We start from the raw sequence: 12,567 nt of genomic DNA, 5'->3' as shown, positions 1-12,567 counted from the left end.
ACATAGGAAATAGAATGCCTAAGATCATTATGAAACTAACTTTCAAATCATGACGAAGTTTTAAATTTTTCTCAAGATTGCTTTTGAAGTTTGATGGGATAGAAAACACACCATGAGTAAATTGGATGTAACACCTTACCACACAGAGCCTTACGCTTAAGTCGTAAAGTAGAGGTGACGAGGTATTACGACATCTAAAAGAAAAGAATTATATAAATATAGTTGAAAGAAATTATATCTAGGAGCCTTGAAGAATAAGTTAAACAAAAGCGAAAATAGAAAATCGTTTCACACTCGCGTGGATAATCGTAAAACAGATAGGTAAGATCAAAAGAAGGCTAAAAACATAATATACAGATCAGAGTTCCAAAACACAAATATCAAGCTCCAGACTTGACCTGCAAAGCTAAGACCAGCCAGAGTATATAATTATATACATATATGTACACCCAAAATAAAACTCAAACTACAAAATAAACACCAATTTCTCTAAGTCAACATTTAGGAGGGACGAAATATAGAATATACATGTGGAGATTCTATAAACATATATACATAGCCTAAAACAAAATATGATAGTCCAAAAAATAGTTCTTCGCCTGTAAGGAGGGTCTCCAAACGCTCAACGAGGCGCCTCTCGACCTTCATCTGAAAAACAACAAAATATATATGGAATGAGAACTGGAGGTTCTTAGCATGGTAAAGGTGCCCGCATAGTTAATATAAAAGGTCTCGGGAAAGCCGAAGGCGTTCCTAGAACTCCGACACTCAGATTTCAGCTTAAAGGTCCAACTAAACTAGAAATTAAGTAAGTTATCTAAGGTATTCAAGTTCTAAATCTAACTTTAACCTAACGCTTTCTGTCTCCTCCAACTCTCCGAATCATTGGTGGAACAACCCTTCCCACACCTCCGCCAAGAAGCGTTTCTCAGAAAACATACACATACAATTCAAACAAGAAAAACACAGACAGAGGTGTATTTCCAACAAATAGAACAAGTAGCAAATAAGCAGAGTTAAGCAATTAAGCAAACCAAAACAATGCACACCCAAACAAAACATACAAATGCACATGATGTATGCCTGTCCTATAGCTGATGAGTCCAATCTGTCCGTTATATAGCTAAACCTGACATGTCCTGGTAGTTAACCATTGGACAGTTCCTCTGTGCGCGCATCCCCAAGCTCAAAAATAATATTCATGGAGTCAAACTCCAAGATCAATAATTTAATATTCCATGCAGTCAAACTCCAAGTTCAATAATTTAATATTCCACGGAGTCAAATTCCAAGTTCAAATTCATATATATATGCGTGCCCATGGGGGTACTGACGAACGGATTCTTGATGGTTTAGAATTTCACAAATGAATTCTCGTTGCAAGTATAGTTCCTAAACCAAACAATAATCCTTTCATACAAAAAGTTGTTTGTCACTAGTACAAACCCCTAAAATTTATAAACCGAAGTATTGGACCTCGGGTCGTTCTCCCTAGGAATTACAATAAAGTGTCTTGTTATTGGTTATGAGTTATTTTGGGATTTTGGATAAGAAGCATGAAAAGTAAATGGCAATGAAAAATAAACTAAAAACTATAAAAGGCTCTTGGAAAGGTGTGAGAACTAGAAGTCCTATCCTAGTTATCCTTCTCAATTGTGATGAGAATTGTTCATTGCTACCATTTAGTTAACCCTTACTAATTAAAGGAAAGTCAAGTGGATGAATTGACTTGAGCCACAAGTCCTAGCCAACTCCCAAGGAAAGACTAGATTTAGTGCATTCCAAACCAATTAGCAATTTCTCCAATTATCAATCAACAAAGGAATTAGATAACTCAAGTGTCACTAATTACTCTACCATAGCCAAGAGGAACAAAATCTATACTAAAATCCTACCAAGCATTTCATCAAACACTTAGAAGGCATAAAAGAAAAGCAAAGTAATTTGATAACAAAAATAGAATCTATCAACAATTATGGCAAGGAATTAACAACAACAATCAAAAGGAACACAATTATTATGAATTACCTCTAATTGAATTGAAAGAAAATAGAAGGAGCAAAAGTAGATCTACAATAAAACATAAGAACAACATAAAGGAAATTACAACTAAAGAATAGAAGAAGATGAATGTAGCAACAAAGAATTGAGAGGTAGAATGAGATGAAAGCATGAATTAAAATCTAGATCTAAGATTATTAAACTAAACCTAATCCTAATTCTAGAGAGAAGTGAGAGCTTCTCTCTCTAGGAACTAACTCTCAAAACTAAACTAAAACTAAAAGTGATTATATGTCAAAAGATGATTAGTCAAAAGTGTTGATTGCCATCCCCTTAATCCTTCATCCTTTTATTCCTTTCCCTTAGCAATTTGGCGCCAAAAATGGGTTCAGAAACCCTCTCAAATCGCCAGGCACGTGTTGCATTTAATGAGGTCATGTGCCATCATCGACGCGTGCGCGCACGGTACGCGTGCGCGTCCCTGGCTAATTCTGTGATGTGCGCGCGAGCGCTTTGTGCGCGTGCGCGTGCATGGCTGACTTTGCTTCTTTGACTTTTTATGCTTCTCTCCACTTGTATGCTTCCTTCCTTGCTTCCTTTGATCCATGCCTAGCCTATTTCAATCCTGGAATTACTAGCAAACACATCAAGGCATCTTATGGAATCAAAGAAGAACTAGAATTCATCAAAATAAGGCTTAAAGAGCATATTTTTACACTTAAGCACAAATATGGGAGAGATAACAAAATCATGCTAATTCCTAGGCTAAATGTGACAAAAGGTTATCAAAATACTCTAAATTCAATGCAAAACAAACCATCAAATTGGGGTTTGTCAACCTCCCCACACTTAAGCCTTAGCATGTCCTCATGCTAAAATAAGAAGGAACTAAGGGTTATGACATTTATTGAATGCAACTAAACTATATGAGTCCTATCTAAATGCAATTATCTAAAGCAATTGGAAATGCTTAGTTCAAACAAATCAATTCCCAAGAGAGCATGTGTAAGCACAAGAGCTAGGCAATAAGGACTAAGTCCAATACCACAATTGTATTGAATTGTCAAAAAGAGTTCAAACTTGCAAGAATATAGATAATATGGGTGAACACATGTGATTGAATCTTTGAACCCTCACCGGATGTGTATCCGCTCTATTCACTCAAGTGTTTAAGGGTTAATTCACTCAATTCTCTTCTAATCATGTTTTCCAAAATTTGATTTTCTTCTAACAATCAACACTTATTCAATGCATGCATACATTCATCATGAGGTCTTTCATTTAGGTTGTAATGGGGTTAGGGTCAAGGTAGGATCATTTATGGTCAAGTGGACTAGGATTTGAATCTTTGATTAGCATAGACTTTCCCACCTAACCTATTTAATGACCTATACAAATGAAAGCTATTCTAACTACCCATTTTTCACTTCTTTTTTTTTTCTTACATACTCATGCATTTTCTTTTCATTTCACAACACTTATGCATTGATTCTTATTGAGCTTCACTTTGGGGCATTTTGTCCCCTTTATTGCTTTTCTCTTTTTTTTTTTCTATATACATTTTTTTTTCTTTTCTTTTCATCATTTTTTTCCTTTATATATAATTTTTTTTTCTTCTTTCAAACTAAGTACAAGAACATCAATGCATAAGGTCTCTACATTTAATCAATACATGAATATGTGCCCAATTCCTAAACATAAAGGTGTACTGCCCCTTTTATCCCATCCAATGTTCCCAAGCCTCACCAACTTTGAATAATAAAACACTCTCACTAGCCTAGGTCAATCAAAGATCCAAACAAGGACTTTTCATTGGTTTTCCGCCTTAGGCTTGTAATGTGCTAAAATAAGAACAAGTTGGTTAAGCATCGGCTCAAAATTGGCTAACAATGGGGAGTAAAAGGTCGGCTATTTGGGTAAGTGGCTAATGAAATAATGGCCTCAATCATATAAATGCACAAACACAAGAAATAAACGGATATATAGAATCAAGCAAATCAAGGATCACAATCATGGAAAGAGAACAATTTCACACAAGAATGGAAAATAAGTGGTTATAAAATGTAACCACATCAATAGGCTCAAGTCTCACAAGCTTGTGTTCTTAGCTCATAAATCATGTTCCACAAAATATATAATTCAAGCAAGTTCTATGAAAAGTTTTCCACTCAAATCAATTGGTGCCCTATAGATAGAAATCCTTGGAAAATTTTATTATTTTGACTAAGCTTATTGTGTATATATATGCAAAAATAAGAAAATGCAACAAAAATCCAAAAAACCTAAAATGAAATGCAAAAGTGTTGGGAGTAGAAATTTGTCACCCAAAATCGCCGACCGGTCGGACGACCTCCCCACACTTAAAAGTTTGCACCATCCTCGGTGCACTCAAAGATGAGTAAGGGGGTGCGGCGACTCTCCGGATTGCTATGTGTTCTTTCTTCCACTTCCATGGTTGCTTGTGGTGCATTCGTTATGAAAAACAAAAATATAACACCATAAGATGAGAAGATATAAAAGCAAGGAAGCATACATTGTTGGAATGAGGTAAATCACTAGAATGAGGTGAGTGAATTAGTGTGACATTAAGAAATATTAGGTGTGTGAATTCTAAATTGCGCGGTTTAGAACACACATTAGTATAAAGAGCTATGTCACAAAAGAAGCATGCACTGTACTCATTCTAGCGTGCTTGAGATGCTTTAAGTAAGCTTGTAAGGTAAGACAAGCATTAGAGAAGCATAAAAGCATTCAAGTCAAACATATGGATGGATATAATCATGAAATACAATGCATTAAGGTAAATGCTCAACATCATCCATCAAGAGATTGCCTAATCAAAGAATACGGTTCAAATCACATGGTGGCTAGCTACAACATGCAATTCAAAAGAGTTATAAGCTCGAAGACAATTCTCATCACTTGGTATTTTTCAAAAGGTAAGCATGAAGAACTCAAAACCAAGTAACAAAATATAACCTCAATCATAGGATCCAACAAAGATTATCTAAAAACATTCATGCTAAAATAGCATTTAGGCAATAAGGGATATAGCAATGTATAGTAAACAAAGTCAATACTCCAACACTTATGATGAAAAGAGAGAAAATAAAATGAAAACTAAACTAAAACTAACTAATTAACTAACTAAAATAAATGGTTATCCATGGTGTTTGGAAGTGTTGGATGAGGGGTAGGAGAAGGGAAGAAGAAAGGAGAAGGAAAGAATTGGAAAGAGGAGAAGAAAAGAAAAGTGGATGGGAGAAAGAAATCCGCGCGTACGCACGCATGGCGCGCGCGCGTCGTTGGCTTATTTCGAGAGTGGCGCGTACGCGTCATGTGCGCGTGTGCGCAAGTGGGGTTTGTGCCAGAGGCACAACGTTGGCGCGGCGCAGGCACAACTCTCTGGAAAATGTATGGAGGTTGGAACTTCTCAATCCGCGCGTACGCACGCATGGCGCGCGCGCGTGGATGGTCGAAAATGCTGGAAGTGTGCGTACGCGCCATGTATGCGTACGCGTGGATGGTGCTCTATTTTTCAAAAAAAAATTTTCTATGTTTTTGCACCAATCCAAGCATTCCAAACCTCCAAACAGCTACCAAAACACCATAAAACCTTATTTAACATATTAAACTACCAATTAAACTCAACTATCTAAACAAACATGAAATTAAACTAATTCTATCAATATGTACAAAAGAGAAAATGAAAGGATTTTACCATGGTGGGTTGTCTCTCACCTAGCACTTTTGTTTATTGTCCTTAAGTTGGACTTATGGGGAGCTTTTCTCAAGGTGGCTTGTGCTTGTACTCATCTTGGAACTTCCACCAATGCTTGGACTTCCAATAAGCTCCATCATTCAAGATTAATATCTCCAAGCTTTGATGGAGTTCTTCACAAACCATGGGCTCCCAATGTTGATCCTCATGTGTTCCCGGATCCCATATTTTGTCTTCACACCCATCTCCAAGTTGATTATCATTAATCCATGTGGGTGGTGAGCAAGGTGAATTCTCAACAAAGTGACCAAACATCCTTCTAGACCCATGTACTCTAGTTATACACCAACCTTTGCTATCAAGCTTTGGACACGTGACCATAATGAACCTAGAATGATGCTTCCAACCACTAACCATCTCCTTTTTACTCTTAAAGCCACTAATTTTTCTAAGTTGACCATCCGTCTCAAGCAAACCATATTCAAGGGGAATAACAAAGCTTAAGTATAAGGAATTTACCCACTTGAATGAGAGAATGGATGGTGGTGGCTTGGGGAGAGGTATCTCCAATGTGCTTGCAAGCTCTACTCCCTTATTTGCTTCCTTGTCAATCTCCACCTCTTCTTCTTCATCTTCAATCCTTTGTTCATCAACTTCCTCTAACTCTTCAACATCACTCAAGTCATAAATGGGAGGTTGAGAGAAATCTACCTCCACATCACTTTTAAATTCATTGGGAGAAGGTTCTTCAAGTTCAAAGGATTCTCCACTACTAGGACTTGATGCTTGCTCTTTATTGCCATGGGAACTCAGTCCTTGCTCTATCCCATCCAAGTCTTTATATGGAATATAACTTGGAAGGTGTGCACTTTCCTCCCTAGCATCAATTTCAATCATCTTGGAGGGGTTTTCTTCAACTCTATGTTCCCATGGAAGCTCTGCATCTCCTAAGTCTTCTACCACTTCTTCCTTGTCTTCAACAAGTAAAGCTTCCTCCAATTGTTCCAATACAAAGCAACTTTCCTCATTTCCCACCGGAGTTTCCAATCTCTCCTTCATGCTATGTCCTTCATTCGTTTCTCCACATGTAGCCATGGGAGTTCCTTGAGTGTTCAAGTATTGGGAGGCTAATTGATTTGTTACCGCATCCAGGGCGGTCATGAAATTTTGCACATCCCTTTTCATCTCTTCTTGCCCTTGAACAAGAACACTAAAGGTTTCATCCATTAGAGATTGGGGTGGGTGGAAGGGTCCATCAAATTGGGGGGAGGGTTCATAGTAGGAAGGTGGTTCTTCTTGGTAGAGTTGTGGTGGTTCTATGTTTTCCACTCTTTCCACTTGTTGCACAACACACTCCATGGTTGCTTGAAATTGATCCAATGCTTCCTTGAGACAATCCCTTGACTCTTGTTCCTCTTGGATAATATGATTAGGATCATGTGGCTCTTGGATCAATGGATATGAGTATTCTTCCATGGGAGGTTGTGGTGGAAAGTAGTATTCATCTTGTGGTTGAAAATTTTCATATATTGGAGGTGGTTCATCTTGGTAATAATGTGGAGGAGGTGACTCTTGAAAATGTTGATGTTGGCGTGGTGGTGGCTCTATGTGTGGTTCATATTGCTCATATGGTTGTTGGTAGGATGGATATGGATTAGGGTCATATGAAGATGGTTGGTAAGAAGGGGCTTGTGAGTATGGTTGGGAGTTATGTTGAGGGTATGGATCATAGGTGTATGGTGGTGGTTCTTGGAAGTCACAAGGGGATTCACCATAACCATTGGATTGGTATGCATCATAGAATGGCTCTTCTTCATAGTGCATTGGTGGAGGTTGTTGCCAAGAGGATTGATCATATGCATATGGCTCCTCCCACCGTTGGTTATCCCATCCTTGATGCACATCTTCATAGAAGTTCCCATTTCCTACAACATAGTTGTAATCACACTCATAGCCAAAGTGAGAATTCATAGTAAAAGAAAAAATAAGAAACAAAAGCTAACAAGAAATAGTGAAACAAAGTCCTAGAACAAGCAAAACTAACAAGCAATCCAAAAATCAAGCTATTCACAATATTCACATATATACAATAACCAATGACATAACACCATTGCAACTCCCCGGCAACGGCGCCATTTTGACGAACGGATTCTTGATGGTTTAGAATTTCACAAATGAATTCTCGTTGCAAGTATAGTTCCTAAACCAAACAATAATCCTTTCATACAAAAAGTTGTTTGTCACTAGTACAAACCCCTAAAATTTATAAACCGAAGTATTGGACCTCGGGTCGTTCTCCCTAGGAATTACAATAAAGTGTCTTGTTATTGGTTATGAGTTATTTTGGGGTTTTGGATAAGAAGCATGAAAAGTAAATGGCAATGAAAAATAAACTAAAACTATAAAAGGCTCTTGGAAAGGTGTGAGAACTAGAAGTCCTATCCTAGTTATCCTTCTCAATTGTGATGAGAATTGTTCATTGCTACCACTTAGTTAACCCTTACTAATTAAAGGAAAGTCAAGTGGATGAATTGACTTGAGCCACAAGTCCTAGCCAACTCCCAAGGAAAGACTAGATTTAGTGCATTCCAAACCAATTAGCAATTTCTCCAATTATCAATCAACAAAGGAATTAGATAACTCAAGTGTCACTAATTACTCTACCATAGCCAAGAGGAACAAAATCTATACTAAAATCCTACCAAGCATTTCATCAAACACTTAGAAGGCATAAAAGAAAAGCAAAGTAATTTGATAACAAAAATAGAATCTATCAACAATTATGGCAAGGAATTAACAACAACAATCAAAAGGAACACAATTATTATGAATTACCTCTAATTGAATTGAAAGAAAATAGAAGGAACAAAAGTAGATCTACAATAAAACATAAGAACAACATAAAGGAAATTACAACTAAAGAATAGAAGAAGATGAATGTAGCAACAAAGAATTGAGAGGTAGAAGGAGATGAAAGCATGAATTAAAATCTAGATCTAAGATTATTAAACTAAACCTAATCCTAATTCTAGAGAGAAGTGAGAGCTTCTCTCTCTAGGAACTAACTCTCAAAACTAAACTAAAACTAAAAGTGATTATATGTCAAAAGATGATTAGTCAAAAGTGTTGATTGCCATCCCCTTAATCCTTCATCCTTTTATTCCTTTTCCTTAGCAATTTGGCGCCAAAAATGGGTTCAGAAACCCTCTCAAATCTCCAGGCACGTGTTGCATTTAATGAGGTCATGTGCCGTCATCGACGCGTGCGCGCACGGTACGCGTGCGCGTCCCTGGCTAATTCTGTGATGTGCGCGCGAGCGCTTTGTGCGCGTGCGCGTGCATGGCTGACTTTGCTTCTTTGACTTTTTATGCTTCTCTCCACTTGTATGCTTCCTTCCTTGCTTCCTTTGATCCATGCCTAGCCTATTTCAATCCTGGAATTACTAGCAAACACATCAAGGCATCTTATGGAATCAAAGAAGAACTATAATTCATCAAAATAAGGCTTAAAGAGCATGTTTTTACACTTAAGCACAAATATGGGAGAGATAACAAAATCATGCTAATTCCTAGGCTAAATGTGACAAAAGGTTATCAAAATACTCTAAATTCAATGCAAAACAAACCGTCAAATTGGGGTTTGTCAGGTACCTGGAGAGTTAAAGTGCCCGGTCACATCTTGCGATAGAGGGTCAACAATTAGTCTCAAATATACAAACCATATAAAAATATTTTTCTTGTTCAAATAACACTTCAAATCAAACTCCAATTTTTATTGAAATTTCGGTAGCATCTCCTCTAAAACTCAACCTTCTGCCACCTTTCAAGGGTTCCAACTACCAAACCAAAAACCTCTCAGTTATTCAAATCATTTCTAGTATCAAATCATTTCAAAATCAAACCAATTCCAATATTAAATCTTTTTCCAAAACCAACTAACTCCAATAACAAATCGTTTACAAAATTGAATCACACATCTCTCAAGCAATCCATTCAATTCAATTTCACAAACCCAACATCAACCCTCAACACATCAACAATCATCATGATTTTATACTCATCAAGGTTACAATCCAACACATACAAATTTATTTATCCTTTATACACACATAGTATACCATATACGTAATCCATTATTAATTCATTCAGTTCATTCTTATCTTATAGTCTTCTAGCCTAAGTTTTCACGTGACATTAAATATTAACTATGAGAAATCAAAATCATACCTTGGCCGATTCCTCAAAAGAGGTTAAAATGGCATTTATATTATGGTGGTTTTGAAGAACCGCCATAATATTTGGATATTCCGGTGTTTTCCATTGCTTCCATAATTGAATTTTGGATTTGTGGCGGTTTTGATAATTAGGGCGGTTTTGAACCACCATTATCACCTAGGTATCAAAGAAGAATTATCAATCCCTAATTTCAGAAACCCTTACTTCGTTAAAACACTACGCCGTGACGCTGTTGCTCCTGGATGGCCTGTGCGACGATCTCCGATTCTCTTGCGTTCTCTGACAATCTTTTCCGGTAACATCTCCTCCGGTATCGATCTCCTTCGGCGACATCTCCTACAGCGGCGATTTCCTCCGATGACGTCTCCTCCAGCTTCCTCTCCTTGTCGTCCTCTGTGTCTTCTCCACCAAAATCGTCAATGCATTCCTCTTCAACGATCTAGGCTAGCTTCCTTTCCTTCCTTTCCTCTCCTTTCCTTCCTCTGTGATGAGTCCCTCTTTTTAGGCCCTTTGCGAGGATTCATCGCGAGTGGAGAAGTTAGTTCCGCAGTTTGCGCCGCCGACAACGTTCCTCCGCAATTTGTGTTCGACTGGTCTCGTTGCACTCCCATCGCCGACGTTCCTCCACTCCTCTACTTCGTGCCTTTGCCGCCGTCCTTTGCTCTTCCAAATGCCTCATTTGTGTTTCGTTTATGTTAGGTATTGTATTTTCTGTTTCAGTTTTCATCCATTTGTAACATTAAACATAAAAATTTGCTGTGGTTTCCTGTTTCTAGTAGCACTTCATCAAGCACCGAGCCTTTCGATGAAGATACAAAGAACCTAGATTGTGAGTTTGCAGTTTCATACCGGACTAATTCGTTGTGGTTTCCTGCTTTGGAATTTTTGCATGGAGTTTGATTGAGTTTGGAGATTCTAAATATGCTAGCATTAATGGGATCATTGATAAACCACTATTTTATGTTTTATTTTGTATTGAATTGAGTGGATTTTGTCAATTATTCTCACACTTATCAATATAAATTGCATGTTTTTAAGTTTTCTTCCTAATTTTGTGCTATGATTGAAAACATGCTTCTTTGACCTTAAAATTGCCAATTCGTAATCTTCTTTTATTACTATCGATGTCGTGATACGTACGTTAAGTGATTTCAGATTTTCTAGGGCAGTAATGGATTATAGGATGGAAAGGAAGCATGCAAAAGTGGAAGGAACACAAGAAATTGAAGTTTTGAGAAGCTGGCCTTGACGCGCACGCGTGGATGATGCGTACGCGTGGCCAGTGAAAAGTCCATCGACGCGTACGCGTGACGAGCGCCGCGTGCTGCAATTAACAGAAAAGGCTGTGGGCGATTTCTAGGCTGCGTTTGACCCAGTTTCAGGCCCGAAAATACAGATTAGAGACTGCAGAGTGGAGCTGGAAATGGGGGGGGGTCAATCACTTTCATACACATACTTTAGGTTTTAGATGTAGGTTTTCTAGAGAAAGAGGCTCTCTCCTCTCTCTAGGTTTTAGGATTTTTAGTTTTATTTCTTCTCCAATTCAGATTTCCATCTTGTTTTAATTTAGTTTCTCTTCTAAATTCTATTATTCTAGCATCTTAGTTTATTTTCTCTTGTTGACTGATGAGCGGATAATTTATACGCTTTTTGGCATTATTTTTAGTATGTTTTTAGTATATTTTAGTTAGTTTTTATTATATTTTTATTAGTTTTTAAATAAAAATCACATTTCTGGACTTTACTATGAGTTTGTGTGTTTTTCTGTGATTTCAAATATTTTCTGGCTGAAATTGAGGGACCTGAGCAAAAATCTGATTCAGAGGCTGAAAAAGGACTGCAGATGCTGTTGGATTCTGACCTCCCTGCACTCAAAGTGGATTTTCTGGAGCTACAGAAGCTCAATTGGTGCGCTCTCAATTGCGTTGGAAAGTAGACATCCTGAGCTTTCCAGAAATATATAATAGTCCATACTTTGTCTGAGATTTGATAGCCCAAACCGGCGTTCCAAGTCAGCTCAAGAATTCTGGCGTTTAACTCCAAAACTGGCACAAAAGCTGGAGTTAAACGCCCAAACTGGCACAAAAGCTGACGTTTAACTCCAAGAAAAGTCTCTACATATGGAAGCTTCAATGCTCAGCCCAAGCACACACCAAGTGGGCCCGGAAGAAGATTTATGCATTAATTACTCATTTCTGTAACCCTAGGCTACTAGTTCTCTATAAATAGGACCTTTTACTATTGTATTTTCATCTTGGTTCTTCTGGTTCCCTCTCTAGGGCCGAAGCCAATGACCTCCATTATCACTTTTGTATTTTTAACGGTGGAGTTTTTACACACCATAGATTAAGGTGTGGAGCTCTGCTGTTCTTCATGAATTAATATAATTACTATTGTTTTTCTATTCAACTCAAGTCTATTTCTTCTCCAAGATATTCATTCGTACCCAAGAACATGATGAATGTGATGATTATGTGACATTCATCACCATTCTCACCTATGAACGCGTGACTGACAACCACTTCTGTTCTACATGCAAACAAGCTTGAATGTGTATCTCTTGGGTTTCTAATCTAAGATTAGAACCTTCGTGGTATAGGCTAGAATTAT

This window comes from Arachis ipaensis, chromosome B10, assembly GCF_059453495.1.
Source record: "Arachis ipaensis isolate K30076 ecotype BB chromosome B10, ASM5945349v1, whole genome shotgun sequence".
NCBI lineage: Eukaryota > Viridiplantae > Streptophyta > Magnoliopsida > Fabales > Fabaceae > Arachis > Arachis ipaensis.
The sequence above is the reverse complement of the archived record's forward strand: the minus strand, read 5'-3'. Positions refer to the sequence as shown.